The 25188-nt window shown below is 42.0% G+C and overlaps 1 pseudogene; it reads left to right on the top strand.

Moving 5' to 3' along the window:
• Positions 1-5184: 5184 nt before the first annotated feature.
• LOC137886393 (protein NLRC3-like) lies at positions 5185-14663 on the top strand (annotated as a pseudogene).
• Positions 14664-25188: the final 10525 nt, after the last annotated feature.

The raw sequence follows: 25188 nt of genomic DNA, 5'->3' as shown, positions 1-25188 counted from the left end.
GTTACAACGCAACCCCGAAGTTTTCAAAATAGCACGGCGTCCGTAGCATTTTCAAACTCCTCCGTTTTTTGGAGTTCTAAAACTCCGTAGTAGTGTGGATGTAGTGTATGTGTGTAGTGTAATGTGTGTAGTGTAATGTGTGTAGTGTATGTGTGTAGTGTATGTGTGTAGTGTATGTGTGTAGTGTAATGTGTGTAGTGTATGTGTGTAGTGTATGTGTGTAGTGTAATGTGTGTAGTGCATGTGTGTAGTGTATGTGTGTAGTGTATGTGTGTAGTGTAATGTGTGTAGTGTATGTGTGTAGTGTAATGTGTGTAGTGTATGTGTGTAGTGTATGTGTGTAGTGTATGTGTGTAGTGTAATGTGTGTAGTGTATGTGTGTAGTGTGTGTGTAGTGTATTTGTGTAGTGTAATGTGTGTAGTGTATGTGTGTAGTGTATGTGTGTAGTGTAATGTGTGTAGTGTATGTGTGTAGTGTAATGTGTGTAGTGTATGTGTGTAGTGTATGTGTGTAGTGTAATGTGTGTAGTGTATGTGTGTAGTGTATGTGTGTAGTGTAATGTGTGTAGTGTATGTGTGTAGTGTATGTGTGTAGTGTATGTGTGTAGTGTAATGTGTGTAGTGTAATGTGTGTAGTGTAATGTGTGTAGTATATGTGTGTAGTGTATGTGTGTAGTGTAATGTGTGTAGTGTAATGTGTGTAGTGTATGTGTGTAGTGTATGTGTGTAGTGTAAAGTGTGTAGTGCATGTGTGTAGTGTATGTGTGTAGTGTAATGTGTGTAGTGTATGTATGTAGTGTAATGTGTGTAGTGCATGTGTGTAGTGTATGTGTGTAGTGTAATGTGTGTAGTGTAATGTGTGTAGTGCATGTGTGTAGTGTATGTGTGTAGTGTAATGTGTGTAGTGCATGTGTGTAGTGTATGTGTGTAGTGTAATGTGTGTAGTGTAATGTGTGTAGTGTATGTGTGTAGTGTATGTGTGTAGTGTAAAGTGTGTAGTGTAATGTGTGTAGTGTATGTGTGTAGTGTATGTGTGTAGTGTAATGTGTGTAGTGTAATGTGTGTAGTGCATGTGTGTAGTGTATGTGTGTAGTGTAAAGTGTGTAGTGTAATGTGTGTAGTGTATGTGTGTAGTGTAATGTGTGTAGTGCATGTGTGTAGTGTATGTGTGTAGTGTAATGTGTGTAGTGTAATGTGTGTAGTGTATGTGTGTAGTGTATGTGTGTAGTGTAAAGTGTGTAGTGTAAAGTGTGTAGTGTAATGTGTGTAGTGCATGTGTGTAGTGTATGTGTGTAGTGTAAAGTGTGTAGTGTAATGTGTGTAGTGTATGTGTGTAGTGTATGTGTGTAGTGTAATGTGTGTAGTGTAATGTGTGTAGTGTATGTGTGTAGTGTAATGTGTGTAGTGTATGTGTGTAGTGTAATGTGTGTAGTGTATGTGTGTAGTGTATGTGTGTAGTGTAATGTGTGTAGTGTATGTGTGTAGTGTAATGTGTGTAGTGTAATGTGTGTAGTGTAATGTGTGTAGTGTATGTGTGTAGTGTATGTGTGTAGTGTAATGTATGTAGTGTAATGTGTGTAGTGTATGTGTGTAGTGTATGTGTGTAGTGTAAAGTGTGTAGTGTATGTGTGTAGTGTAATGTGTGTAGTGTATGTGTGTAGTGTAATGTGTGTAGTGTATGTGTGTAGTGTATGTGTGTAGTGTATGTGTGTAGTGTAATGTGTGTAGTGCATGTGTGTAGTGTATGTGTGTAGTGTAATGTGTGTAGTGTAATGTGTGTAGTGCATGTGTGTAGTGTATGTGTGTAGTGTAATGTGTGTAGTGTATGTATGTAGTGTAATGTGTGTAGTGCATGTGTGTAGTGTATGTGTGTAGTGTAATGTGTGTAGTGTAATGTGTGTAGTGTATGTGTGTAGTGTATGTGTGTAGTGTAATGTGTGTAGTGTAATGTGTGTAGTGTATGTGTGTAGTGTAAAGTGTGTAGTGTATGTGTGTAGTGTAATGTGTGTAGTGTATGTGTGTAGTGTAATGTGTGTAGTGTATGTGTGTAGTGTATGTGTGTAGTGTATGTGTGTAGTGTATGTGTGTAGTGTAATGTGTGTAGTGCATGTGTGTAGTGTATGTGTGTAGTGTAATGTGTGTAGTGTAATGTGTGTAGTGCATGTGTGTAGTGTATGTGTGTAGTGTAATGTGTGTAGTGTATGTATGTAGTGTAATGTGTGTAGTGTATGTGTGTAGTGTAATGTGTGTAGTGTATGTGTGTAGTGTATGTATGTAGTGTAATGTGTGTAGTGTATGTGTGTAGTGTATGTGTGTAGTGTAATGTGTGTAGTGTAAAGTGTGTAGTGTAATGTGTGTAGCGTATGTGTGTAGTGTATGTGTGTAGTGTAATGTGTGTAGTGTATGTGTGTAGTGTATGTGTGTAGTGTAATGTGTGTAGTGTATGTGTGTAGTGTATGTGTGTAGTGTAATGTGTGTAGTGTAATGTGTGTAGTGTAATGTGTGTAGTGTATGTGTGTAGTGTATGTGTGTAGTGTATGTGTGTAGTGTAATGTGTGTAGTGTATGTGTGTAGTGTATGTGTGTAGTGTAATGTGTGTAGTGTAATGTGTGTAGTGTATGTGTGTAGTGTATGTGTGTAGTGTAATGTGTGTAGTGTAATGTGTGTAGTGTATGTGTGTAGTGTATGTGTGTAGTGTAATGTGTGTAGTGTAATGTGTGTAGTGTATGTATGTAGTGTATGTGTGTAGTGTAATGTGTGTAGTGTAATGTGTGTAGTGTATGTGTGTAGTGTATGTGTGTAGTGTATGTGTGTAGTGTAATGTGTGTAGTGTATGTGTGTAGTGTATGTGTGTAGTGTAATGTGTGAAGTGTATGTGTGTAGTGTGTGTGTGGTTGTAATCTTAGACTGTAAAAAAGAAGTGGATGTAGTCACTGTGATGTCACTTTGGCTTGTGTGCCTCAAGTTTGGCTATTTGGCCGTCGCCATCTTGGTTTTTGGCCTGGTCCACCTCACAACAGGCTTCACTATTGGTAAACACCATCAGTGGAGACCACAGATGCATGCAGCTTCTCAGACCTGCTGGCAGGCTGAAGGCCTAGTGACCATCCCCCGAGGATTCATGAAGCAATTCTACTCTTTCTGAAAACGGAGACACTAAAGACAACAGCAGTGTTTTTCATGCACGGATCATTTTGAGATGTTGTGATATTTTGCTTCCATGTCTTCTTTCTGAATGCATATCTAGCTGTATATGTTCAAAAGTTACCATTAGACAATGTCTCATTTGCGCATTTAACATTTGAGAAAACTTAAAAAAGTAATTGTTTTAACGTCAGTAACCAACTAGGGAAGTTTCATGGTGATATCTAATAGTTAGCTTAGCATAGCAACGGTCCAGCTCGGCCACACAAAACATATCAACAGGAATTGGTTCCATAAAAACATCACTAAAGGTAGACAGACACAATTCATTTTCATTGCTTTTTCACCACTAGATGCCCAACAGGCTTTGCTATTCTTCTGCAGAAAAATAAAAAAGTTTTGTTCAAAAGGAGGCGGCGACAGTGAAGCCAAAAAGCACTCGTTAACTTCTAGTGGTGGAACACAACGGACATGGTGTTGGTTCTAGTGCCTTTCCTTCTAACATGCAGCATGCATGTTTACCACAAGTTACAAATGAGTTCTTTGTTGGTTGGTCGTGGATCCAAAATGTACACAGCTGTTAAATACAGTGTACTTTGTGTCATTGATTAACAATGAGCACAGCCTCATTCACACACTATGAGATGGATGATCGGTGCTTTTGGCTGCTTCAAGTTTTGCTTCAAATTCAAAGTTCTTTCAACTGCAGAAAACTAACAAAACGTCTTAACGTGGACTAGACATAAAAAGTGAAGTCGCTTGTTGTCAAAGGGTTGATCGGTGTTCATTTCCAGGTGGTAGTCCAGTTGTAGAGTGCTGTGAGAGTCCCATGAGGTGGAATGTGCCATCCGGAGGGTCTGGACTGTAAAATACTGGATCGGACTGAAAAGGACTCCGGTAAGTTTATGCCTCTAATGAGTTTTCAATGGAATCACAGAGGTAAGCATGCGTTATTGAGTTATGTTACTATTCTAATTGTCCACCGAAATGATTCAGAAAAAGGCCTCAGAGTCACATAGAAACATCCTACTTAGCTGTACACTATTTACTGTGTACTTCTACCTCAGAGGAACATTGTGTAGTACTGTATTAACCTGGCTGACTGATGTTACTTGTTATGTTTTAGATTCAGATTTGACTTATACAATGTAATCATTAAAATATGATGCATTATACTAATAGTCCTTTGCAGGACATATATATCTTTCACTGCACTATTATATTTATTCTGCTGTTTTATACTTACTAATATATCAACTTACAACACTGATAACCAAAATACCTCTGAGACAAAGTAAAAAGAACAATATTGATGTCTGAGATGGAGTAGAGTCTTTCTGAAATCACAGGACAAATAAAACATCATTTCATACTGTAGTGGTAACAGGCTTGTGCTGTAGCTAGTTGTAGTGTGGTACTGAAGAAGCAACTATCATATTGAAGAATATTATTCTGAGTTACTCTGACGATAAGAGACGATCCTGGTGATTTATGATCACGCTGAGACAAGATCTCTGAGAGGCTGAGCTGCTCCAGCTACACACACACACACACACACACACACACACACACACACACACACACACACACATACACAGAGACACACACACACACACACACACACACACACACACACACACACACACACACACACACACACACAAACACACATACACAGAGACACACACACACACACACACACACACACACACACACACACACACAGAGACACACACAGACACAAATAGAGACACACACACACACACACACACAGACACACACACATAGACACAAACACAGAGACACACACACACACACACACACACACACACACACACATAGACACAAACACACACACACACATAGACACAAACACACACACACACACACACACACACACACACACACACACACACACACACACACACACACATAAACACAAACACACACACACACACACACACACACATAGACACAAATAGACACAACACAATCCAGTCTGTTGTCAAAGCAACTCTTTACAAGTTGAAATGATTTCTCCACAGAGGCTGAGTTTGATCCTAAAGACTCTTGTTTGAGCTGTGAGGAGGTTTGTGTTCACGATGACATTTGATCCTGTGAACGCAGCTCAGACTGAGACTCAGTCCAACCAGTCAGACTGCATACTGTGATGGTGACGTGAGGACACGCCCTCTCTCTGATGAAGGGTAAGAAGCTGTGTCGCTTCACTTCGTCTGATGGAAGTTGAAGTTGAAGTGAAGCACGAAGCTCCTTTTCTACACAGACCTGCTGAGGACAGAAGAGAGCTGCTCACTGATGAAGTTCATGCTACACGTTCAGTAAGTGAGCTGTGATTGGTTGAAATGACGTCATTGATCCTTGTGAACGTGTGATTGTTTAAAGCTGCTTTCAAACAGAATACAAATACACTGAGTACAGTAGGTTTATTACATCACTGAATGTATCTGGTGTTTCTATCAGGAGGAAGCTGGAACAACCTGGACCTGAACCTGAACCTGGACCTGGACCTGGACTTGAACCTGGACCTGAACCCGAACCTGGACCTGAACCTGAACCTGAACCTGAACCTGGACCCAGCTGTGTGTCCATGAAGAGTGACCGGTCTATGGATGGTCATATTTACTTCAAAGATGGACGCCACTCTGTTGATCAAAGGTGAGGATTTCAAACTGAGTAATGATGATGAAGATGAAGATGATTGAGTCATAATTCTCGCGGTACCTACGTTCCCTGAAGGATACGTTGTTGAGGAAGGTCCTCAGTTGATGCCACACACCCCGACCTTTAACCGATAGAAGTACAGTTGCTGTACTTTTTCGCAGTGGTAGACTTAAACAAAATACTATTATAGCTGCATGGAACAGTACTATAACAACAGCATTGCAACAACACAAGTATGACAGCAATAACACAACAGTGATTTTACACAGCATTAACGGAGCAGTACGGTTGAACTTAAAACAAAACTAACAAGGTTACAAACACACTATGACCTATCTCTGTCCAGACAAAATCCTCTTACTTTGAGTTGGCTTCGTAGCGGTCGGTGTGTTTTTTTAATTTCTTTATTCAATCCGGGATCCGGACCTCCACTGGTTCAGTGAAGCTGCGCGGCGATAAATCTTCCATATGGCAGCGGGAAGGAATTTTCTCTCTCACGACTGGCTAATGTCGACTTGAATGGGAAGAGAGCGGGCCGTAGAAATTATCCTTCTCTTCCTCTGAAGAATCAGTGAATTTTCCTTCTGTAGGATCAAGTTGGTGGAGTACGGGGCAAGTTATCCGTTTTCTCCTTCAGAATCCAAAAAGAGTCTATTGTTCATTCAGCAAAGTTAAGACAATCACCGAGGGTTTTTCTTTAAAAGCAACGTTGTTTCTACCTCCTTTCATCCAAATCGAGTCAGACGGCTCAGCGCTGCAGGTAGCGCTGATGTTTATAGTGAAGTCCCAACACAGGTCAGCGGTATTGTCTGGCATTGGTATAAAATTACAAGATTCAATGTATCACATCAGTTTGTGGCGATCAGCGCCTAAGCATGTCTGGCCCTGTGTCACACACATCTACCAGTCAGCTATAGGAATATTTATGCTGACTCTTCAAATAAACGCCATGATATAAAGAGTTGGTAACTTTGTGTACTGTTTCCCTGAGCACTGTCTAAAGGGTTCAGATCAATTAGCAGCAACTAGAACTTTGTGTGTTTGTTGTCTGCTTGTGCCTTTGAGATATCTGGTTGTTAGAGGTTGTTATTCCAGAGGTCATGTGACCAAAGACTTGGATCCTTGAGTTGACTGGTACTAAACTAAAAACCATGATCTTTGTCTGATCATGACTCTGACTCCCCAGTTCCAAGTCAAACCGCTACAATATGTGACTCTAGTAGTTTTAGTTATTGTCTCATTGTAATGACTAGTTGTTTGAAGAAGAAAACAAGTCACCAGAAAGAAGCTGTGCCTTATTTACCATTAAAGACATGTTTTAATGGTAAAAACATAACTTTTATTATAAAACCAGTGAAAGCAGAAAGATAAATGTTCAGTAAATGTCAGTGTTTCTATCAGTTCACAGCAGCAGAGAGAAAAGTCTCCTGAACCCAGCTGTGTGTCCATAAAGAGTGATCGGTCTATTGGTCATGTGATTAAATTCAAAGATGGACGCCGTTCTAATGACCCAGAGTAAGTTCTTAAAACAGATGAAACAGACGGCTAACTGGTTCACAGACACAAATTTGGTCGTCTATCATCTACAGTTTTTAGCATCTGGTTTTCATTGTGATCAATCATGACAGAACACAACATCTTTAACTAATTGTTGTATTTGTGTTTATCGTACAAACACAATGTGAGCTGATTCTTCATGATTCCTCCACAGAGAGGACCAGGAGTGCTCAGAGGTTCCCAGAGGTCAGTCTGCCCAGCAGCATCAAACACTGGACTCCATATTTATGGTCTGTACATGTACAACTACTGTTACATCTATTCTGTTCACAATCATCTCCATGCTGCACTTTGTAGACCAGTGGATCGTCAGTCTGTCCAACATGGATCTGATTTTTAGTTCCATGGTTTTAGTTTGTGTCATTCATAGAATGTTCTGTTCCAGCTGCTGGAGGAGAACATCATCACTTTTGTGAAGAACGAGCTGAAGAAGATCCAGAAAGTTGTGAGTTCAGATTACCCAGAATGCTTAGAGAGTCAGAAGGAGGATGAGGAGGTGCTGGACGGTGAGGATGAAGAGCAGAGGAGGAGCAGCAGAGAGGCATTTGTGAAGATCACACTGAACTTCCTGAGGAGGATGAAGCAGGAGGAGCTGGCTGACTGTCTGTAGAGCAGTAAGAGGATTTCTCTAAAGATTTAACATGCTGGATAAATGTGATGTTTACTAAAGTCTCAAGAGATGGACCAACATTTATTCATAGACTCATTCTTTGAGGACATGACATGTTGAAATCTATTCTTTGACTCATTGATCTTCTTTGTTGTGTGTTCATTCAGGACTTCCTGCTGCAGTTTGTCAGCGTGAACTCAAATCTAACCTGAAGAAGAAGTTCCAGTGTGTGTTTGAGGGGATCGCTAAAGCAGGAAACCCAACCCTTCTGAATCAGATCTACACAGAGCTCTACATCACAGAGGGAGGGACTGCAGAGGTCAATGATGAACATGAGGTCAGACACATTGAAGCAGCATCCAGGAAACCACACAGACCAGAAACAGCCATCAGACAAGAAGACCTCTTTAAAGCCTCACCTGGAAGAGAGGAACCAATCAGAACAGTGATGACAAAGGGAGTGGCTGGCATTGGGAAAACAGTCTTAACACAGAAGTTCACTCTGGACTTGGCTGAAGACAAAGACCACAAGGACATACAGTTCACATTTCCATTCACTTTCAGAGAGCTGAATGTGCTGAAAGAGAAGAAGTACAGCTTGGTGGAACTTGTTCATCACTTCTTCAGTGAAACCAAAGAAGCAGGAATCTGCAGGTTTGAAGAGTTCCTGGTTCTGTTCATCTTTGACGGTCTGGATGAGTGTCGACTTCCTCTGGACTTCCACCACAATGAGATCCTGACTGATGTTACAGAGTCCACCTCAGTGGATGTGCTGCTGACAAACCTTTTCAGGGGGAAACTGCTTCCCTCTGCTCGCCTCTGGATAACCACACGACCTGCAGCAGCCAATCAGATCCCTCCTGAGTGTGTTGGCATGGTGACAGAGGTCAGAGGGTTCACTGACCCACAGAAGGAGGAGTACTTCAGGAAGAGATTCAGAGATAAGAAGCAGGCCAGCAGGATCATCTCCCACATCAAGACCTCACAAAGCCTCCACATCATGTGCCACATCCCAGTCTTCTGCTGGATCACTGCTACAGTTCTGGAGGATGTGTTGAAGACCAGAGAGGGAGGAGAGCTGCCCAAGACCCTGACTGAGATGTACATCCACTTCCTGGTGGTTCAGTCCAAACTGAAGAAGGTCAAATATGATGGAGGAGCTGAGACAGATCCACACTGGAGTCCAGAGAGCAGGAATATGACGAAGTCTCTGGGAAAACTGGCTTTTGATCAGCTACAGAAAGGCAACCTGATCTTCTATGAATCCGACCTGACAGAGTGTGGCATCGATATCAGAGCAGCCTCGGTGTACTCAGGAGTGTTCACACAGATCTTTAGAGAGGAGAGAGGACTGTACCAGGACAAGGTCTTCTGCTTCGTCCATCTGAGTGTTCAGGAGTTTCTGGCTGCTCTTCATGTCCATCTGACCTTCATCAACTCTGGAGTCAATCTGCTGTCAGAAGAACAAACAACCTCCCAGTTGTCTAAAGTCTTTAAAAATAAACCTAAACCAAAACGTCTCTACCAGAGTGCTGTGGACAAGGCCTTACAGAGTCCAAATGGACACCTGGACTTGTTTCTCCGCTTCCTCCTGGGTCTTTCACTGGACACCAATCAGACTCACCTACGAGGTCTGCTGACACAGACAGGAAGTAGCTCACACACCAATGAGAGAACAGTCCACTACATCAAGAAGAAGATCAGTGAGAATGTGTCTCCAGAGAAAAGCATCAATCTGTTCCACTGTCTGAATGAACTGAATGATGGTTCTCTAGTGGCGGAGATCCAACAGTCCCTGAGTTCAGGACGTCTCTCCACAGATGAACTGTCTCCTGCTCAGTGGTCAGCTTTGGTCTTCATCTTACTGTCATCAGAAAAAGATCTGGACGTGTTTGACCTGAAGAAATACTCTGCTTCAGAGGAGGCTCTTCTGAGGCTGCTGCCAGTAGTCAAAGCCTCCAACAAAGCTCTGTAAGTACAGAGAGAGTTAGATTCAAATATCATAACTTAAATATGCTGTTATCTTTTCTTCCTACTTTTTTTTAATCATTGTGTCTTCAGACTGAATGACTGTAACCTCTCAGAGAGAAGCTGTGAAGCTCTGTCCTCAGTTCTCAGCTCCCAGTCCTCTAGTCTGAGAGAGCTGGACCTGACTAACAACGACCTGCAGGACTCAGGAGTGAAGCTGCTGTCTGCTGGACTGGAGAGTCCACACTGTGAACTAGAAACTCTCAGGTCAGGATTCAATTGATGTCCACTTCATGTCCTTATTTATGAGTTATCAGTAATGTTGTCAGATTGTTAATGGACATTAGTGGGTGTTTGTTTGTGACTAGAAAACAATCAGTAACAAGGTTTATGTAACCCCACAGTAGCCAACAGTATCTCAGTACTGCAGTAACCTTCCAGCCCTCACAGTTCCCTCACATTATGTGATGTGTGTTGTTTTGTTGTTTTGTGTGTTTGCAGCCTGTCAGGCTCTCTGATCACAGAGGACGGCTGTGTTTCTCTGGTCTCAGCTCTGAGCTCTAACCCCTCCCATCTGAGAGAGTTGGACCTGAGCTACAATCATCCAGGAGACTCTGGAGTGAAGCTGCTGTCTGATGGACTGGAGGATCCACACTGGAGACTTGAAACTCTCAGGTATGAAGAGGCCTGCTGCAGCCACAGACAATCAGTCTGATAGAGGAGGTAGAGCTGGAGACTTGTTCTCTGTCAAACTGTCAGCCTGGTTAATGTGACCCTGACACACCACGCTGACCTCAAACTACCAGAGACTCATCAAACTGTTTGTGCCCCACATCAGACCATCAATACAGACAGAAGTAGTCAGGGAACAGTAGCCAGGATGAGCCCAAACAGGGAGGGAAGGTGATGAAACTGATGTTTTTCTGGAGCGTTGTCTTGTTTCAACATTATAAAATAGGACAGTGGTGTATCCTGACACGTTGATGGCATCATGATGGGTTGACATGCGTCAACGTCGTCACGCTGCAGGTTTGTGGACTCATATCAAACAATAGATTGATGTTTTGATACTCTTCGTCCGTCACCAGTGTGTGTTGCCCTTTAGTCCAGAAATTATTTTGAAAAGACAAACAGAAAAAGAAACAATCTGTTTAAACGTCTTGATGAATCATCACAATAGGAATTTTTAAAGGAGTTCAGCTTTACCTGGTTGTGGTTTGTTTTGCACTGAGAGACAGTTCCCTGGCTGATAAGAGTCGACTTGTTGAAACTACAGGTGACAGTCGGCCACAGATGCTCAGTGAAGAACCAACAGCTGATTGTGGACATGGTGTGTCAGAGCCCAAAGAGGTTTATTTAGGACTGGACCAAAGTTCTAGGGGGACACAGGCAGTGCTCTGTGGCTGCAGACGGACTTGAACTGTAATATTTTCACCCCAGATTACAGATAATAGAAACCAGTGTTGACTGTTGCTAGGAGACGGGATGCGAACGGCTTTGTACATCCAACCATCCCCCCCGACCTCCTCCATCAGAGGGTTTGTGGTGCTGTAGTGATTTCAGGATACTTTCTCCTTTACTTCTGAGAGACAACAGTCATTATCACACAAACACAAGACAAAAACAAAACATCAACAATCAATATTTCTATATTGACAACGGATCAGCTGACTCTGTGTGATGGTGAAGAGTCGTGTGGTACTGATGAACCCACAGAGAACCGTCTCCATCTCTGCAGCTCTACAGAGCTTTTGAGCCTCTTTTAGCTCCTAGTTTTGGTTCTGCAGCACATTTACTGTTTGGTTCAGTCTCAGTGTTTCCAGCAGCAGCTGTTTTCATCCAACAAGCTGTGATGAAGCCTCTGTTCACTACCTGCTCAGCAGCAAACAGCAGACAGACTCAGTCAGAGACTAGCTGGTGAACATAGTGGAGCATTCAGCAGCTAAAGAGACAGATGTTTCCCTCAGGAGGTGGTGGAGACCAAAAACAGAGCTAAAAGAGAGAGAAGATTGGACTTCATTCATCAGGTGACACAAACACAAAGACTCCTGATGAGTCATCATGTTTAGTTTAGTTTAGTTTATTAATTTATTTTGCACAATTTAAACAATAAAATAAAAATAAACAAACATAGCAGAGATAAATAATATCACAGTGCAGGAAGAGGCAGAAAGCCAATTGGGCTTATTTGAAGTCTCCACATATTTAATATTAAAGTTTCACAATATTACAAAGAACAAAAAATGAATATTATAATGAATAATAATTGTTAGGTGTGAAAAGTGATTCATAATTTGGTTCCTCTAAATCTTATTGAAAATTGACCTCTGCTAGTCAGTAATTTAGGAGGATGAAGATGTGAAGATGATGAGTTGAGTTAGAGTGAACCTGTGAATTGACTTTAAAGTCTTGAAATGATCAGGAATATTCCTTCACCTGAAAGTATCTCATCAATAAAAACACAAGTTTGATAAATATTGATGTCATAAATAGTAAGAATCAGTTTCTGAATAGAGGAGCAGATGAGATGTGAGACTCTGATCGGGTTGCAATCCTAACAAAACCTTTCTGGAGGACCAACATGAGAAGGAAAAGTACTGATCCAAAGTACAGTACAATATGAAAGCTAGTGATAAATGATACTGTAATAAAGAATAAGGAGACAAGATGTCTACCCCTCCTTATTATTCCTGTAGGTTTATTTTCTACTACCAGTCAATATGTTGTAATGATGAAGTCAGCCTGTGTGTTCAGCACATTGTGGAACCTGTGACTAAGTTCCTCTGTAAGAGCTTCTGTCCCACCACCTGTGAGGTGTTTCAAATGACAAACATATGGACATATTGCTGCAGGGTGCAAAGGGAAACTAAAGTGTGGAAGATGTGGAGGGGAACATGAGTATGGGGAATGTGAGGATGGGACAGAGCTCAAATGTGCAGATTGCGGAGGTGCACATAGTGTGGCCTATGGTGGGTGTAAATATATATATATATATATATATGTATATATATATATATATATATATATGAATATATTAAGTCTGGTCTACACTGGCTGATTGCGTCCATGAGCGACTGAAGGGAGACTTGACGTTGGTCGGCCATGCTTTGGGTTTAGATGTCAGAGACTTCACAGGTAATCGGCTACTTGTTCACTAGTCTAAAGGTAGTGCATCCGTTGGTTAGAACTTTTAGAGGGTTCTATTAACAAAGGGACTCAGCCCATGCAGTGAGACTCACTAGACTCCTTTCTAAGATGATGAGATGTCACATGTTGTGTTTACAGCTTGTTGTCACTGAACCACAAGTGGACAAAGAAATCAGCTGATGCAGGTTTAAACATGTGATTCAGTGACTGACTGGTGGAGGAGACTGAGTGTGAAATGATGATGATGCTCAATATAACCCTGATAATAATCCATCATGAATAAGTGAACGGGATGAGCCGTCGTCATGGGCCCATCACAAGAAGCTCCTCTGAAGTCAAAGAACATGAGATCCTGATGAATCATAAGTGCTCCATGTGAACATGAAGAACAAAGCTCTGTGATGACAGGATGTAATGTCCATGTGTCCATGCTGCTCTGACCCCCCTCCTCCTTTCAGGGCGGAGCCTGCTGGAGTCCGATGGGTCAGACCGGGTCTGAGGAAGTGTGAGTGTGCTTTGAATTTGATTCATGAGAACAAAGCGTCTTCAAACTGTGACATCACTCATTCACATCTCTGATGTCATCATCAAACAGATGAATAACTGCAGCTGTATTGTGTCTTGTTCTCTCCATCAGACTCCTGTGAACTCACACTCGACACAAACACAGTGAACAGACACCTCAAACTGTCTGACAACAACAGGGAGGTGACATGGGTGATGAAGGATCAGTCATATCCTGATCATCCAGACAGGTTTGATGTCTATCATCAGCTGCTGTGTAGAACTGGTCTGACTGGTCGCTGTTACTATGAGGTCAAGTAGAGAGGAAACACTTTTATATCAGTGAGTTACAGAGGAATCAGAAGGAAAGGATACAGTGAAGACTGTTGGTTTGGAGAGAATGATCAGTCCTGGTGTCTGAGGTGCTTTGATGATGGTCGTTACTCTGTCTGTCACAATAAGACAGTAACAGACATCATCTCCTCCTCCTCCTCTGGTAGAGTAGCAGTGTATGTGGACTGTCCTGCTGGCTCTCTGTCCTTCTACAGAGTCTCCTCTGACACACTGATCCACCTCCACACCTTCAACACCACATTCACTGAACCTCTTTATCCTGGGTTTGGGTTCAGGTTCTGGTCTGGTTCTGGTTCCTCAGTGTCTCTGTGTTCTCTGGAGGAGCAGAGTGTCCTCCTCTAGAGGAACGTTCTCTCTGACCACATAGTTCCGTGTGTTCAGGATCACACACAGCTGATGTCAGTCAGCAGAATGTGGGAGGAGTTTCTCCTCAGGGTTCTGTTTGTAGTGTTCTCTGTCCAGTCTGGCTAGAGGTTGATGAAACAATCCTCTGAACAGAGTGATGGACTTCAACAAGCTTCCTCTCATTCTTGAAGGTCCTACATCTTATGTGTCCAAACAGAACATCATGTCTTCCTTGTCCCCGGAGAGAGCAGCTCTCACTACATTACAAGCCTCTCTTCTCTCAACATGAACATAGATGTGTTCTTATCAAGACTATCTCTGAAGTGGAATAAACACGTCTCCTCATGTTCAACTCAAAGTGTCCGTGAGTCTGTTCTTCTTCTACTAACAATGTGCTACTTTGCACTGATATTTGATCAACACTCTCTTGATTTCTCCAGAAGTCACAAAGTACCTGTGCTGAACAGGAGCATCCAGATAAAGGTTCTTCTCCTGGTGATGAAGACCTTCATCATCTGGAGGGTCTGGAGTTTGTGAATGCTCAGATAACTGGGATGTGGTTATTATATCAGCAATGCAAGCAAAGCTTTAACGATGCGTTATCAATATCCACTGAATCCCACGGCTTCTTACACTGTATGTACGGTTTTCACCTGCAATTATTTGGAGTATCCATAGCTCCTGAAGGCAGCATCATCTCTCTCTCAGCTCATCAGGTGTTGATTGGTACAGTATGTCCTCATTGATGTTTCTTTGGGTCCAACGTGTTGAGCAAAGCTCTTCATTCCTCTATTTACAATATTTACAACGTGGTTCATGAAACAAGCTGACCACGTCTGTGCCTCGTCCCTTTAAGTACATTTGAAGCAATGGACTGTGGTCAGTGATAGTGCTCCAAGTGTCCATCACTCAGACAGACACAAAGTAAACATGCTCATTCTCTTTAAGAGACTCCCAAATAACAAAGTCATTCTATACACATACGAGTAGGTTTACAAGACAAAGATCTAGTTTTTGTAAAGAGTTTGAACAGTACATAACAACTATTTAATACTTGATAACAGTCATGGTCTGAGGATGTCTATAAGACAGTTTTCACTCATAGTCATAGCGCCTCTGTACTATTAAATAGCACAGAGTGAGTCATATACTACTGAAATAAGGACCATTGAGAAAAGACGTTTGTCTTTGCAGTAGAGAGACGTCTCTCTCGTCACACAGAGAGCAGTGCAGTCTGCAGGAGGACGAGATGAGAGTCCCGGGTCTATATCTCACAAAGGACCTGAGCACCGGGTGGGGGGGGGCAGCATGAGTTCACACTACAACATCTGGTCAACAGGTTCTAGCCTCCCATTGACACCTCCATCCAGCCCCTTCCTCTCATCTCACCTGAGCCTCGTCACACTAACACGTTGGACTTTTATTACCTGTTCATAATAATAGAAACGGGTAAAGATGTCCCAGTAGAGGAGGAGGAGCTCAGTGGAAGGTTTCCGTCACAAGACGTGAGCATGCAATGTCTTTAGCGCTGCGCTCAAGATCAGTCCGTGAGGGAAGTGACAGGACAACACACCCGATGTACATGTGTGACCTAAGATGTGATCAGATCATCAACCAAGTCCTAAAACTAGATAAAGAGGGAACTAATGGTCTTTAAAAAGTCTGTCACAGTCTTGGTTTTTGGTGCCAGCACCTTCTGTCTGTACTGTAACCTCTTTAGCTCTGTAGCTGAGTCCAACAGGGTTTAGATACACTGAGGAGGTTCAGGGGATTAGACACAGGAGGATTCAATCAGGGGGCGGGGCAGACAATCAGAAAGGCAGGAAGTGAAGTGAATACGGGACACAAGAGGCGGGGAACTTCAAAATAAAACAGGAAACAAACTAAACAAAAAACAAGAACGTGACAGACTTTTAAAAAACATTAGTTTCCTCTTTTTCTAGTTTTAGGACTTGGTTGACGATCCGATCACATCCTCAACTGTGCAGTTATGAAGCACCCAGGTAGCCACAAGATGGTGCTCCAACACCACAGAGACCACAAGGCTGTTTGACTCCACAGTGTTGTTTCAGGTGAGTATTCTCATCATTCATTTAGTAAGTAGTAATGTGTACATGAACCGTGCTGATAGAAGCACCGTTCAATAATGAAACATATTCATCAACTCAACTCTCAAATCAAACTCACTCAATAGTCCATCAGCTGTGAAGCTCACCACAGCTTTCTAAATGCTCATCATTGTTCGAGTGATAAATACAACAGTGAAGTGGAGAAAGCTCTGTCTTGGTGTTGAACACTTCTCTGAGTGAGAGTTTCCAGAACATGCAAATGAATGCAGCGCTTCCTAATAAAATGCATCCAGTTAAAAAGAAAGGAAGTATCCAGTGAGTGCTAATGCATGAAATTATCATTTTAAAGCTTCCCTTTGTAGTTTTCATTTCACCCGATGATGAAATGATTGTGACACTTTATTAGCGATTCGTGTGAAGATGAGAAGGAAAACCGTTACAGGAAAGTTTAACAGCTCCACCGTCCTGTTCCATGGAGAGTCTTCTTTTATTAATACTACCTACTTTACTGGGTCTCTGATGTTATGCAGCAGTGTGAGAACGATGAGTACATGAACTCTGATTCACTCGTTTGCTCCATGAAAGCAGCTCCAGTCAGTGTTTCAGCCTGTTAGCCTGTTAGCTTCAGCGTGAGGGCTTCTGACTCCTGCATCGTGTGAATCGGTGACAACACAATGATGCTGACATGAGTTACAACAAGCAATATAGAAATGCAGATGTGAGGTATGAATATATAATATTCCTGAATTTTGAAGGTGGGTCAGCAGCATTTAGGCCTCTTGAAAGGTTCGTCAACCTTTCGTCAACCTGTTTGTGATCCCAGCTGCTACCTCTGTGTTCATATTGTTTGTACTGTAGTTTAATCTGCTGTCACACGCCGACCATCTGAAGAGAAGAAAAGCTGTTAAAGAGGTGAAGCAGTCGGCCGACTGGTAGACTCAATAATTCATGTTTACAGAGGAGATCTGAATTATTGAGCTGAGCTGTTAGTCCAACGTTATTCTGAGAGACGGCTGCTCTTCTATCAGCTCCTCGTTTCTTCAGCAAACCGACTCAAGATGGGAATTTATTTTAGTTTTAATCCCTGCAGGATTTTTGTTTAAATTTCGTAGTAATTTAATACCAAACCATGATTTTACTAAAACTAACAGATGGTTTTGTAGCTTTTTTTGCCTTTTTATTTTTAACGTGTGAATCGTAAACATAAGTGAGAGTTCTTCTCTGCCACATACTTTTAACTAACAAAGTATTTTCAAAGTAAAAGCTGCCTTCTCCTCCATATGTTGAATTGTGTTGTGTACTCCAGCAGCTGCTGGTATCTCCTCTCCAGACATGTGACCCATGTGACCTGAGATTCCTCCACTCGACCCGGCTGACCTCAGCGCTGCTATGTAAGAGTCAGACGCTGCCGTCTGAATTTCAGATCAACCTTCTGAAACAGTCACAACTATCACAACTATCACAAGTTATCACAACTATCACAACTATCACAAGTTATCACAACTATCACACGTTATCACATCTATGAGAAGTTATCACAAGTTATCACAACTATCACAAGTTATCACAACTATGACAAGTTATCACAACTATCACAAGTTATCACAACTATCACAAGTTATCACAACTATGACAAGTTATCACAACTATCACAAGTTATCACAACTATCACAACTATCACAAGTTATCACAACTATGACAAGTTATCACAACTATCACAAGTTATCACAACTATCACAACTATCACAAGTTATCACAACTATGACAAGTTATCACAACTATCACAAGTTATCACAACTATCACAAGTTATCACAACTATCACAACTATCACAAGTTATCACAACTATGACAAGTTATCACAAGTTATCACAACTATCACACGTTATCACATCTATGACAAGTTATCACATCTATGACAAGTTATCACAAGTTATCACAACTATCACAAGTTATCACAACTATGACAAGTTATCACAACTATCACAAGTTTTCACAACTATGACAAGTTATCACAAGTTATCACAAATTATCACAACTATCACAAGTTATCACAACTATGACAAGTTATCACAACTATGACAAGTTATCACAACTATCACACGTTTTCACACTCAGTTTTCTTCTCCTTTTTTGGAAGTTGAACAAGAAACAAACTGCTGCATTCACATGACGACATATGGTGATAAAATAGATTTAATCAAATCATTTGATGTAATATATTGTTGTTATGCATGTTGCTATAAAATGCAGCTTTCTCTTAATATTTGAGTGCAAACTTAAACAACTTTCTAAAAGTGACCTTGCTGGTATTCTGTGTCTTCCTCACCTCATTTCATCTCCTGAACTTTCCCGTCGCTTCAATTTGTCTGTTGAGAGTCCAAATAATCCCAAGTTAACTTCCAACTGTGTCAACAGATACATCTGATGTCTCCGCTGTGGTTTATTAATGTACAGAATGTATAAAATATTATATTTTAACTCTGAGGCCAACATGTGTCCTCCACATGAGTTATAGTTTATTAAATCAGATCCAGCAGAGAGGAGTCTGTCAAACAATAATACAAACATGATTGAATGAAGATTCAGGCTTTGAACACGTTGACCTCCTCTGGGTTTGTTTCTTTCATGGTATCATGATATTCATGATGACTTGTTTAATTAGCTTTAATCTACATGGTTCAAATTCACTTCTTCATGTCATATTTAACCCTTTTCAGAATAAGTAAAGACCACATTCATTTGGTGTGCAGTAACAACAGCGGTCTTGTTCTTTACACCATGTGGTCTCAGTGTGAACATGTGACGTAGAACAAGCAAAGGAGTCACAGGACCTTCAACCAGGAGACAGGTGTTCCTGTCCCAAAGTGTGTACCTTCTAACCGTGACGTTTCTCTGAAACCCAGCTGGGTGCTTCTGTCAAAGGGTCAAATGTTGTATTTATTAAGCTGTTTACCACCATTATTATTATTATTATTATTATTATTATTATTGTTTCTAATCAGAGTGTTATTGATCAGCAGACCCCCTTTGACCCCCTGTTGGCGGCTCGTGTGACCCGGGTCTACTCTTTAGACGTTGACCGGCTCCATGCATCAGATGTACGGCGACTGATCTGTGGAGCAGGTGGACGAGTGAAGTCGTGAGCGTTCCTGAGGCGTTTCACCGCGGGCTGCTCCAGCCCAAATAATCATATTCAGCTCTTTTATTCCATCCCGACTAATTAAAAGTGATGAAATCTGCAGCAATATGCTGTAGCAAGTTGTAGAAAAAGATGCTGATGAAAAGAGACAACTATTATTTCTGTTATTGGTTCATCTGTCGCCTTGAATCTACATTTCTTGATTAATATATTATTGTTTTCTCTGTGAAATGTCAGAAGATAAAGCAGAATGTCCACCATGTAGGTAACTTTAGTTACTTTAACTGTGATGGTTTTAGGACACAGTATTCATTCAGACTCTTTTTGTTCAGTTTGTGGGTAGATGGACGGGTTCTCAGTCTGTTTCCTTCTCATTTAACGTTTAACGTCCGGATGCTTTTGCACCATTTCAAGAAGACTCGTCTCACAGGAGTCAGTGCGCCTCCTGAAACATCTGTGAGGTTATTGACGTGACATCTGTAGAGTTGAGATATCAGCTCCAGTGCTTATTAAACAGGGCGATTGTCACATTCTCTACGTTAAAGCCTCTTCAGCTCCTTGTTTCATTCATTCATTCATCACAACCATGTCATCATTACTACACCATGTAACATTGGAAACATGTAGAGGAGTCAGAGGGGAAGATGCAGTCGAAGGATCTTCAATAAACCTCCACAGGAGCTCCTGTTCTCACAACAGGATCCAGTGTTTGACTCAAGATCCTGATGTCTGGGTATGGAAACACCTTCACATCTGTCATTTGAGTCTTTGGACCTGGTCTGTTTGTTTGGTCTTGAAGGATTTGAAAGCCCCCCCCCGCCCCATTAGCTCTTCACCCCCCTCCTCCAAACGGCGCTCACAGCAGCAGCCGCGCCTTCTCCCCGCTGGTTCAGACTCGTCCACCGGGTCGTGTTCGTTGAAGAACCGGAGATTTTGTTCGTGTTGGAGTTTACTTTTATTTTGTACGTGCGTGTAATGGAGTCGTCCGCGCAGGACTCTTCGAGCGACCCGGGCAGGAGCGCCTCTGAGCCCGCGCTGCCGCGCGCGGAGACGCCGGTGAGGCTGGAGACTCTGCGGGGCGGAGAGCGCCAGACTCCCGCAGAGAGACACGGATCCTCCGGCTGCAGCAAAGGTGAGAGCCGCGCTGGTGTTTATTGAAACAACACATTTACACTCATTCACATCGCGCACATCTCCTCCTTCAGTCTGCGGAGGCTCTGGTGTTTGTGAAGCCGCAGGCGGTCACTCAGAGCCGGGCAGTGAGAGAGCGGACAGCCGCTGACGTCCAGCTGGAGGAGCTTCAACTTCTTCAGCTTCCATGTCAGGAAGGAGCTGAGTGACACTGCTGCTGTTCCTCCAGCTGAGAGTCAACGTCACAGCTCCATGAACTGGGCCAGGTGTTCTGGGAGAACTTGACAGGTCTGCAGCTCAGATCATTCATCAGAATCCAGAACAGAACTCGATTATTTCTGAATTCATTGGTCCAGCCCCTCAGACGTCAGATGACAGTGACGTTCATATAGTTCATACTTTCACTGAGTTTATGTCCACCTCAGACTCTGAGTGAGTGGATGAAGGATGGAGTGACGTTAATGTTCTTTACAGAATTCATATTGAAAACATGAATGTATGTATGTATGAATGAATGAATGAATGAATGAATGAATGTATATATATATATATATATATATATATATATATATATATATATATATATTAGACTTTGTTTGAGGGATCTTCGTGAGATCTTCACACACACACTCACTCACTCACTCACTCACTCACTCACTCACTCACTCACTCACTCACACACACACACACACACACACACACACACACACACACACACACACACACACACACATTCTCACACACACACACACACACACACACACACACACACACACACACACACACACACACACTGTTAGAGTGCAGACTGCAGAGAGGGTCCAGCTTCAATGAGTTTTGTTATGTAACAGCTGTTCAAGCAGGATGATGAAAAACAAAGATGGCGGTGAGTGTGTGTGAGGAAGAGACTGAGACGTTGAGTCAAAGCAGACAGTAAATACTTGAGATAAATGAACTCACCAGGGAGACAGCAGCGGGTCGGACGGTGCGTTCAAGTGCGCCTCGTAAAACTCAAGGAGCTGTTCAGTGTCTGACGGTCAGACGTGGATAAAAGCAACAATATAATAATAATAATAATAATAATAATAATAATGATACTAAAGCTCATCTGTGACTCCTCCCTCCTCTTTGCTGGTCATGCTCGTGGAATGAACAGAGTCATTATTGCCTTCATTCGTTTGTTCAACAGGAGCAGATAAACGCTACGTAAAGGAATGTATCAGGTCTGCTTCACGCACCTGAAACCACTTCCTGTTAACTGAGAGCACAGAGCGTGTGATCAGTTCTCTATAGAAGCTCAGAGGAACATTGAACCACACCAAGGAACACAACGCATGGATGTATCTGCTTCACTCTCAGCAGTCAACATCAAGTACGTTTAATTGTGTGAAATACATCTTTATCTTTCTAAAGTGTAAAAGAATTACACAGTGTTTGAAGATGAAGACCTGAGCGCTCTCCACTGGAAGTTCTAAATCCTTCTGAACCGGTTTACTGTTCACCATGAACACACACACACACACACACACACACACACACACACACACACACACACACACACACACACACACACACACGCACTAGTTTATTTTAGTAACATGCACTGAGAAATGAACTACAGACCAGAGCTCCAAATGTGGATTAATCCGCCTCAGAAAATAGTCCCTAACAAATTGCTTGTTTGTTTGTTTTAAAAGAAGCTGAAAATGAAACTGTGAGGACCTGAAGACAGTAGAACCTGTAGAACGGTAGAACCTGTAGAACCTGTAGAAGAGTAGAACCTGTAGAACAGTAGAACCTGTAAAAGAGTAGAACCTGTAGAAGAGTAGAACCTGTAGAACAGTAGAACCTGTAGAAGAGTAGAACCTGTAGAACTTGTAGAACAGTATAACCTGTAGAACAGTAGAACCTGTAGAACCTGTAGAACAGTAGAACCTGTAAAACAGTAGAACCTGTAGAAGAGTAGAACCTGTAGAACAGTAGAACCTGTAAAACTTGTAGAACAGTATAACCTGTAGAACATGTAAAACAGTAGAACCTGTAAAAGAGTAGAACCTGTAGAACCTGTAGAACAGTAGAACTTGTAGAACTTCCAGAACAGTATAACTTGTAGAAGAGTAGAACCTGTAGAAGAATAGAACCTGTAGAACAGTAGAACCTGTAAAACAGTAGAACCTGTAGAAGAGTAGAACCTGTAGAACAGTAGAACCTGTAAAACAGTAAAACCTGTAGAAGAGTAGAACAGTAGAACCTATAGAAGAGTAGAACCTGTAGAACCTGTAGAAGAGTAGAACCTGTAGAACCTGTAGAAGAGTAGAACCTGTAGAACAGTAGAACCTGTAAAACAGTAAAACCTGTAGAAGAGTAGAACAGTAGAACCTATAGAAGAGTAGAACAGTAGTAGACCCTGTAGAACTAACCTGCTGACCCACATTCCTGCTGGACTCATCAGACAGAACTATTACAGAGAGACTCTGCGGACTGTCCGCTGCAGAGCTCATCAACGTGAGCGAGGGTTCGCTTTAGCATCGCTTAGTCTTTACACCAGAACCGGACTCTGGATCTTCCTTCTGCTATCTAACGCTGCGCTAACAAACAGCGTAAACACACAGAAGACGCTACCTAGTATTCTGATTCTTCTGCTAGTCCTCCGAGTCTAACGTTGGGCTGAATCTCTCCGATGTTTCCTCTGAACACTAGTGCGACACAGTGTCGACAATAGTCTGGTGTTAAAGCTGCATTCTCTCTAGTGTCCAGCAGGGGGCGACTCCTCTGGTTGTATAGAAGTCTAGTCTAAAATGACTCTACTTCTCTCTTGATTTATTCCCTCAGTAAACATTGTAAACATGAGTTTATGGTCTCAATCTCTAGTTTACAGTCTTCTTCAATACAGCATGATGTTCATTTAGTACATTATGGAACATTTAGAGTCACACAGACCAGAAAGCAGGGGATGCTTTTGGGGCGGGGCTTCACAGTGATTGACAGGAACATCACTCCTCCTCAGTCCAGATATGGTCAGTTCCTGTTCACCGGTTGTGAAAAACAAGAAGAGTCAGAATGTCAGAATCACTTTTTAAAAGATGTTGTGACTTTCAAATTTTTTAAAAAATTGTCCCAAAACTTTTGAAATGCAAAAAACTTTGAAACTCTTGCAACATGGCCCAACCGTTCAAACATTTAAAAACACACTGTTAATATTTCCCAGAAGTGATTCATCACTGTCTAAAAGAGGAGTTTGTAAGCTCACGTTGGTCCTCACAAAGATAGAAGAACACACAGAGTTCATCGTTAACGTCTTCAGGTCTGCTGCAGTTCTTCTGTTTGTTCTCTGCAGTGATTCTGTCCTCAGTTTGTTTTGTTGTTCTCCTCCTCTGGGATGAGACATGTCTCAGCCCCCCCCCCCCCAGGGTTCCTCTGTCTCGCCCACACATCTCGTCTTTCTTCTTCTCTGTTTTTTTTGCATCATTACAAACAATAAGTCTGAACCTTCATCTTCTTCTCTCGGCGTCTCAGTCTAGAGGACGTCTCGTCGGGTTCCTGTGGATAACGAGGGTTCTTCCACAGCTGCTCTTTCTGTTGTTATGTCGGTGGACTTCCTGTCGCGTTGTCAGGTTAAAGACCTGGACCCGGTCCAAACCTCCACACTCCGTGAGGGTTTAGTTCTGTCTGTCACATCATCCAGTGGTTGAGTCTCTCTCAGACAGTTTAAACCCTTTATGAACACTTTACGTAAGTCAGCATTATTGCAGACTTTGCCCAAGAGAATTACCCACAATTCATTGCAATGTGACACTAAACACGAGGTAACCAGAGGAAGCGTGGAGACGTCACAGGTGAGTTCAGCCTGGTTTAGTTCATCAACTCATCCAAGATGGAACATAAAGACACACGACAGCAGAAGATATTGATTTATTTATTCACCACGTGTTTGATGGAAGACATTCAATAATTGATCAAAAGGTGAAACGTCTCAGACGGTGGCGTCACTCCGCTCTGCAGCTCTGCAGCTCTGCAGCTCTGCTCCGACCTCACATCAGTTTGTTGACCCAGTTTAAAAGTGTTCCTCTAACTGGGTGACGATGTGCCGGGTCTCAGTCCACACGCCGGTTATTTTGGCCCAGCTGGTCCCCGGTGGGTCGGTGGGGGTCCGGATGCTGAGGAGGTTCTGGACGTGACCCTCGCGTGCGATTGGTCGTCAGAGCTCAGCTTTGATCTGTAGTTGTAGTTTTGGGCTTCAGTTTGTAGCTTCACATCACCGTTCCATTCACAATGACTTGTAGCTCGTATTGCTAACGCAGCATTAGCACTGTGGAGTATGTGGGACGGTCTGCAGGGATTTGAAAAAAGAAAAATATTAATAATAAAAAACATTATTATTATTATTATTTTAATTAAAAAATATAATAATTATTATTCAATTAATAATAATAATTTTAAAATAAAATAATACATAATAAATAAAATTATTATTATTATTTTGTTATAGTAAAATAAAAAATCTTAAAAATAAAAAACACACACAAAAATAACAGTT

The sequence above is a fragment of the Cebidichthys violaceus genome, unplaced genomic scaffold (assembly GCF_023349555.1).
Source record: "Cebidichthys violaceus isolate CVI_PGR_0920_01 unplaced genomic scaffold, fCebVio1.0.p SCAF_43, whole genome shotgun sequence".
NCBI classification, from domain to species: Eukaryota; Metazoa; Chordata; class Actinopteri; order Perciformes; family Stichaeidae; genus Cebidichthys; species Cebidichthys violaceus.
Note: the sequence above shows the minus strand (reverse complement) of the source record. Positions and strands in the feature narration are given on the sequence as shown.